The sequence below is a fragment of the Balaenoptera acutorostrata genome, chromosome 14, assembly GCF_949987535.1.
Source record: "Balaenoptera acutorostrata chromosome 14, mBalAcu1.1, whole genome shotgun sequence".
Lineage (NCBI taxonomy): Eukaryota > Metazoa > Chordata > Mammalia > Artiodactyla > Balaenopteridae > Balaenoptera > Balaenoptera acutorostrata.
This window is the reverse complement of record NC_080077.1, coordinates 77,751,082-77,758,572: the sequence shown is the minus strand read 5'-3', so window position 1 is coordinate 77,758,572 and position 7,491 is coordinate 77,751,082. Positions and strand designations below refer to the sequence as shown.

Genomic DNA, 7,491 nt, shown 5'->3' with positions numbered 1-7,491 from the left:
TTGCATACTGACAGTAAGTTCTAGCAGCTATTACTACATTGACATTTATTCTGGTCACTGAGTTGATGTCAATAGTCATGAAGATAGAGCATCTTGATTTTGCTCAAATTTTCTAACTCTCTATAACAATCAGCTTCTTCATTTCATCATGGTTAGCTGATGAATAATATGGCAAGTAACTCATCAGGAAAAAAAAACCATATCTATAGTAATCAACATTTTTCTTTAGTGACAGTCTTCGTGCTCTTTTGACCTGCAGATTGAGCAGGCTGTGGTCTGCTTTTAAACAAAGGAAAAGATGAAACAGACGCGCTGGAACTTCTGAAACAGCTGTTGCCATGGAAGATGCTTCTTTTGAATTTTACATGAGGACATTTACTCCCTCCTCGACACTGCAAAGTACAGAAGTGACTGAGGTAGCTGTAAAACTCCTAACTCCCCTTCCCCAGTTGAATGCACGGCATGGCTGTTTGGCATCTATTAGAAAGTAACGCCTCTGTAGCAAAGCAAGGAAAAGCCCGTGAACTATAAATGCTCACTGCAAACATGTTTGATGATTAGCACAATCTCGCAAGCAAGCCGTAAAGAATAGAAACTGCACTTAGGGAGTTAATGCAGCAATCCCGCTGTTGCCCTAGGCAGTTTTTCCAGGTGCAACGTCTGCGCCTCTCAAACAAAACCTACAGTTTCGGAATAGAGTGAGCCGTGCGCATGGTTCAGTGGTAAACCCAGAGAAGTGGGGCTCATCCAAGAGAAACAAGATGAAAAATTCAGCCAGAGACAGAAATCTGGACGTGCACCAAACAACTTTTCATCAGCGTGTCTGTCCGGGAGGAAACATTTTCCAGTGGCCTCCTTCCTTTTTTCTTTCGAAATGAGCTCAACTGCAGTGTTCCCAGGCGCTGCCACCAGCGGACTGCTTGAGGCACAGAGAAACATGGATAAGTGATGCTGTTTGTTTAAGGTATCTTACATGCTCCGCCCCCTCAAGTCATTGTCAAACCTAATGAGAGGCCGATTCTAGCAAATTTCTCTGCAGTCCACGTGGAGATTTGAGGTTGTGATTTTCCTAATGGTGCAGGACTCGGGGCCAGGTGGACAGGGCAGATGTAGGGGGGAGAAAGCACTGTGATATAGGCTGATCTCTGTTAGGGAAAGGGCAGAATTTTTGGAAGTCGTTAACTGCTGTCTGTCATTCATTTAATTTGTTACTTACGTGCCTTCCAGCTTCAGCTGTGAATGCCCTGAAGGCAGCTGGGGCAGGCGTGTTGCCAGCAGAGGACGCATCCCTGAGTCCAAAGACACCTGTCCACCAGAAATGTACAAACTCGGCTTCCATGCTGGCCTTGGTCTCAACCTGATGCTCTTTGGCTTAAGCGGATAAACTGCCCCTATCAGGTGGGAACAGTTAGAAGTCAGAGACAATGAAAACACACAGGGCTCAAGTGTTGTGTACCAAGCAGTGTTTACAGGAACAGGAAAGCTGGTGAGTCATCTTCTGCTTTTAAATGGGTACTACCAAGAATTCATCTGTGCACATCGCCACGCCGTGCATTTAAATCGACCGAGCATTACATGTGAATGTGTTCAGAGGATGAACAGAACGCTGCTTACCAGCATTAATTGCATTATTAAATATATTATATAACTATAATAGAGTGATTTCAGAAGTCTCATGAGAAGGTGGGGATTTAGAAAGATGTTTTGCCGTAGCTGTTTCATTTTTAACTCCCTGGGCCATAGGGGGCCTGTTCCGTATTCAGAAGGCAGCAGGGAACATGAAGGTCACCGTCATCAATATTCCTGAATTACAGCAAACCCACTGCCAAGTGGCAGTTTGTTAACAGGCCATGATGCAGGCTATAGCCTGCAATAATGGGAAAGAAGCAGGGCTCAAGGAGGAGAGAAAGGAAGAGAAGAGCAGTGACGCCGGTGGGGAATTCAGAACTGGCTGTGTAGCTTTCTGAATGCTCTGTTGCTCTCCTTCCATTGCGGGTGCTTCACGGATGCCTTTAAAGTTATTTCATCCTGCTCCTTTGCAGGGTCCCTCGATTTGTCATCAGCACACTGGATGAGCGTGCCTTCTGCATATTCATCCAAGTGATGTAAATATTGAACAGAAAGGGACCTATTGGTATGTGTCAAGGAATCTGCCTCTGGGGTGACACCGTTCCATTAATCAGCGTTCTTTGACATGGTTGTTAAAAGTTAGGTCCTACTAATTGCTTTAATTCAACTTGCATGTCTTATGTTACCTATGAGACCAAGACTTGCTGCGTGACTTGCTGAATACACTTTGCCATCTTGCCAACTCAGCAGAGTACAGCGTGAAAGCGCAGACTTTCAAGCTAGCGTGCCTGGGTTTGAATCTGGGCTCAACTAGGTACTGTTAGCTGTAGGTCCTTGGGCCAGTTACTTAACTTCTCTGTGCCTTAGTTTCCTTACTAGTAAAGACGACTGTGTATCCCTCATAGGGTTTCCGTGCGTATGGATGAGATGTAGTAACGTGTATCCCTAGAACGGTGCTGAGTCTGTAGTCAGTGCTGTCCAAGCGTTTGCTGTCATCCTTGGCATCATCATCACCAAACAGATGCTGACCTGTCATGACTTTTTGGTATTGAACCTGCATTGCTCCCCGAGATCACTGTTCATTTCAAGGAGCACACAAAATAAAAGTTTAAAAATCAGCCTAGAATTTTCCTGCAAATCATCCTTCTTTTACAGCACAAATTATATGAACTAGGAAATGCTCAATGGATATAAAATATGTAGTGAATATTAGCTATTTAAACTATGTGTTCTCCCAGAATAGGGCGTTAATAGGTTTTTCTACCAGTAGCTAAAGTTGTCACGATTGGGGAAAAGCATATGGTTCTGCCGCAGCACTGTGTGTCCTTAAGTAGGTTACTTCACCTCTCTGAGCCTCAGGTCTTAATTTTTTTCTTTGTCTTCTTATGATATAAGAGTGAGAATATAAACTTATTGTATTCGTTTATTCCAAGGCAGTATACTGAGTAACTGATATGTATCTTACATAATCTACGTCCTAGACACATTTTATTCACATTGAATAATGTGAAAGTCTTTGCTGTGACAACAAATAGATATAAAAATCATCTATACGTTAAGTGATAAAAAGCGCTGTAGGAATATAAAGCAGAATAAGGGGCTTAAGAGTGATATGGAGCAAGGGGCAGCAGATATGATAGCTTTTTTTAAAAAATAAATTTATTTATTTATTTATTTATTTATTTATTTTTGGCTGTGTTGGGTCTTCGTTTCTGTGCGAGGGCTTTCTCTAGTTGCGGCGAGCGGGGGCCACTCTTCATCGCGGTGCGCGGGCCTCTCACTATCGTGGCCTCTCTTGTTGCGGAGCACAGGCTCCAGACGCGCAGGCTCAGTAGTTGTGGCTCACGGGCTTAGTTGCTCCGCGGCATGTGGGATCTTCCCAGACCAGGGCTCGAACCCGTGTCCCCTGCGTTGGCAGGCAGATTCTTAACCACTGCGCCACCAAGGAAGCCTGATAGCTTTTCTGACATTGGATGTTCGCATATTTGAAAATTCTTAGTCATATATAACACTATGAATTTTTGGCGTGGAACTGAAAGGTGAGGAAATCTCTTTTAAAACTGTCCACAGGCACTTGAGGTTCTTCCCCAAGTATCTTCTTCTTGGGGCTCCCATAGCACAGCTCGTGATGTGCTAGGGGCTGCTCACCTCCAGGTAAGAAGCACGGATGACCAGGTCCTCAAGAAAAGGGCATTTGCCCATGTTTTCATGGCTTCAGTATCCCTTCATGGGAAAAGAAGATAATGATGCTTGTAATTATTTTATCAATGAATTGTTTGCTTTGAAATCATTCAAAATAAACTCACTACTGGAACTACCAATATTTTCCATGTAGACACTTTCATTCTCACCTTGAAACTCCTTAGCTGAAGCATCAGGAATGCACTGGGTTACTTTCTTTTTACCCTTCAGAACTTTCTTCAGAGAAGTTGGAAATGCCCTTGGGCCTTTTCATTTGTTGTAGCTTAGAAAGAGCCCCGTGCGACCAGAGACTCTGACAACCGAAAGTGATTTCTGGGCTATTCGAAATACTTCATAAGAACTCCGGGAAACCTGACACCTTAAATGCTGCAGATGTGATCTTAACATAGGGTTGCTGGTCACCTGGCAAAGGCCCTGTGCAGCACAATTGGATTTGTTCCTCAAGAAGTGGCAGCAAGGCGCTGAAACGATTCATAGGCTGAGCTTTGGTCAGAACTTGTAGGGCTCCAAATTGTCCATGACTGGTACAAAAGACCCCTTGCTGACCGGTCCTCCCAGCATTCTTGGGGCCATTTCATCTGTTTTGCCAGTCCTTATTCTTTTACAGTTGAAGAGCTCTCAATGTATAAGTAAAAAGTGGAAGTTGGACAAGGAGATTGGACCTGAACTTAGGTCTGTTTTCCTTACTTGCTTCTCAAATGGGCTTGTCTGAATTTCACACCATGTTAGTTTGCTTACTTTGGCTGAATTTCTTCTTTCTTTGGTTGATTAATCCTTGATATTAGATCATAGTTTGTACAAATATCATTTTCAATGATTTCCAAAGAGATCTTTCAGGGAATATTCCTAGCTTTCAGGGAACATTCTGGGTTTCCCCTCCAAATTTATAAGCCTTGTCAATATTACCCAGGACTTGGAGGTCTGAACAGGCCTCCCATGTAGTACGTTCTCCTGGTTTTGCCCTTTGAATGTGCTCTGTGGAATAGACCCTGGGTTTTTAGATTCGACAGGGACACTAAACCCTGTTTCGGCTTAATATTTCTTACGCGTGTAGTTGGACAGATGAATGATATAAAATAATTGCTTCCGACTTTATAAAGTTTAAAGTTCTCTTATGTAGAGGAAATGTTTTAAAATACTTGAAGGTCTCAAATTTGCACAACACTTGAGTAAGTCATCACCACCACTAGACCACCTACTCAGGTTCAGTGCTGTTTTTGAAAGTGCTTTCTATTTGGATTTTCAAAAATGCAAGTGGGATGGGGCAGAGTAAATAGTCATCATCTGTTCTCTTCCAGGATAAGATTACACGATAGTCGCTTAGGTGATGTCCTACGCAGACTATGTGCGTTCGTGTGTAAACATGGATTTAAAACATCTCCATAGATATACCCTGGGTCGGAGAGGTCGAAAATTCGTGGTCTTGGTTTCTCCCAAAAGCATACTGGCAAGCTTGTGGGTGATAGGAATGTAAACAGTGAAACAGACCTCCTAGCAGTGGTGATCAGAAAAAAAAAAGAATGGACGCCTGGCACCCAAGGTACTGAAAGGCAAAACTAAGTGGAAAATGCCCCAGTAGGCACATGTGTCTGCCAGTGTGTTGTGCGACTCTGCTTCTCTTTCTGTGAGTTTCCTATTAACATCATCAAATACTTATATCTTACCTCCTCCCTTTTCAGAACTGTCAGTTGATTCTATGCAATACTGAGTCATTTGGTGCCAAGTACCTGGGTCCTCTGTTGGTGCTCTGGGAGAGAAAGGATGTTCCGATTTGGGTCTCAGCAAGGCCTCTGTGGCTAGTCCGTCCTTACCCAGGTATTGGTGGTGTTGAGAGATAGCGAAACAGGGGACAGAGTTTGCAGAAGATTTCCTTTCTCTTCTTTTCCTGGAGTGGCTACAATGAAGATAAGATAAACCAGCAACTCCTGTGCAAGGCTTTCCCAGCTCCTCCGGCGGTGGAAAAGTGCTTCTAAAAGTCAAAGACAGAGGGAGAGCCAATGCCTATATCTGCTCCTGGTTAAACTTCCCTTAATTTCAACTCCAGCAGCCTCTATACTCTGTCCCTTGTTTGCACTCAGTAAAAAAGCTTCTCTCGTACAAATGTTTAACCTGCAAACTTTATAGGTATGAAAAACCCTACAGAGCCCAGCAAAAAAAACCTCACCTCTGTGAGGACCCAACACCCAGTGGCGTCAGGGGCTGCTTGTTGAAGGTTACTTTGAAAGTTCAAGCAAATAGATTGAGAAACAGCTTTTTGAAACCTAACAGATTCTTAAATAGATTGTAACTAGATTATAAGGAAAATCCCCAAGAAGCTATCTTTAAATTACTTCGTGTATAGTGTTCAAGAAATTTATGAAAGTTCATTCTCCATTTCTCTCTCCCTCCCACCACCCTTCCTTCTCAGATTCCCTCATTTGATTTATTCTCGTAATTGGGTAAATGAACCATTTTCCTATTCTGTTAAAATGTCTATGAAATGATAAAGAGAAAAAAAAGTTAATCAATGGAAGAATTTGTGGGGGGATATTAGGTTCAGAAATAAATTATTTCAACATGTGAGGTTTTTATTGGGCTGCCAAAGAAAATCCATGCAGTAGGTCACAAGAATAGAATCAGTAGCTGGTAGGCTTAAATTTCCTGGTTTAGAAAAACTTAAGATGGGTGTTCAGCTATGACGTTTTCTAAGTTGGGTGGTTTGGAGTAGAGTATGTACTTACAAGTATAATTTCAAAAGATAGACTTTTGGCAAACTTGATTAGAAGTGAATTTAACATTATTAGTCTTTGCATTAATAAATGATGTACTATATTTGACAATATTTTGTTTTAATATTTTAAATTATAAATACTGAGCTAGAAATTGAATTATAGTAATAATTTTGTCACTAACAGATAATGTAATTGGGGGAAAATTCATTTAAATTGTAGGGGCCTCAGTTTACCAAAGATGAAAATTGTAATGTCTACTTAGATACTTTCTAACTTTCCAGATCTAAGATTCACCCCAAGCAAAGTGGAGGTATCACTTCAGGTCTGTCCTCTGCTTTCCAATCAAATTTGGTTAGAAATAATACCACAATTCTGGATGCTATTTTGTTATTACAAATCTGTGCTATCACTCAAGTAAACTTTTGCTCCTTTAATAAAAGTCTGAGGGCTGTTGGTGCTATGAATAAGTCACATGAACGGCTACAAACTCATAACTTCTCAAGGTTTTCCAGGGAAGATTACATTGATTTCTGTTGTAGGCAAGAAATACTTTCTGCGTGATTTTGAATTATATGATATTTTTGTTCTTGTTTTACATTTCTAAAAATCTAGTTTTGAAAATACAACAGGCTTACAGCACAAATAGTAAAACAAAATTAAAAAGCTTCATTAAGTTGGTTATGGTAATCAAGAACAAAAAAAGAAGGAGATAAAACTTCAGGATCCATAAAAAGTTGCAGTTTTTAATCCTTTCGTGAATTATAGACTTAGAAAGTCTGAGAAGATCCTTGGAAACCCTCTTACTGCAATAGTCATTAGCATGCACACACACTTACATGCAGTCTCAAGAGATTCAAAGGCAAAAGAACTACTTCAGGGCTTTCTGCATCCCAATAGGTGGTCTCTCCGTTTTGGTCTTTGCAGTAATCTTTGCCATCTGTGCTGTGGCATTAGAGGGAACTAGGGCAGATAGTGACAACTCTTATTATCCAAATAAGGGAAGAGCATA

The 7,491-nt window shown here is 41.5% G+C and overlaps 1 long non-coding RNA gene across 1 annotated transcript; it reads left to right on the top strand.

The window, feature by feature from the left end:
- Positions 1–277: 277 nt before the first annotated feature.
- Positions 278–2,652, top strand: LOC130704774 (uncharacterized). The gene is made up of 3 exons (XR_009005260.1): positions 278–964; positions 1,228–1,486; positions 2,043–2,652. It is a non-coding gene; the product is annotated as an uncharacterized LOC130704774 (long non-coding RNA).
- Positions 2,653–7,491: the final 4,839 nt, after the last annotated feature.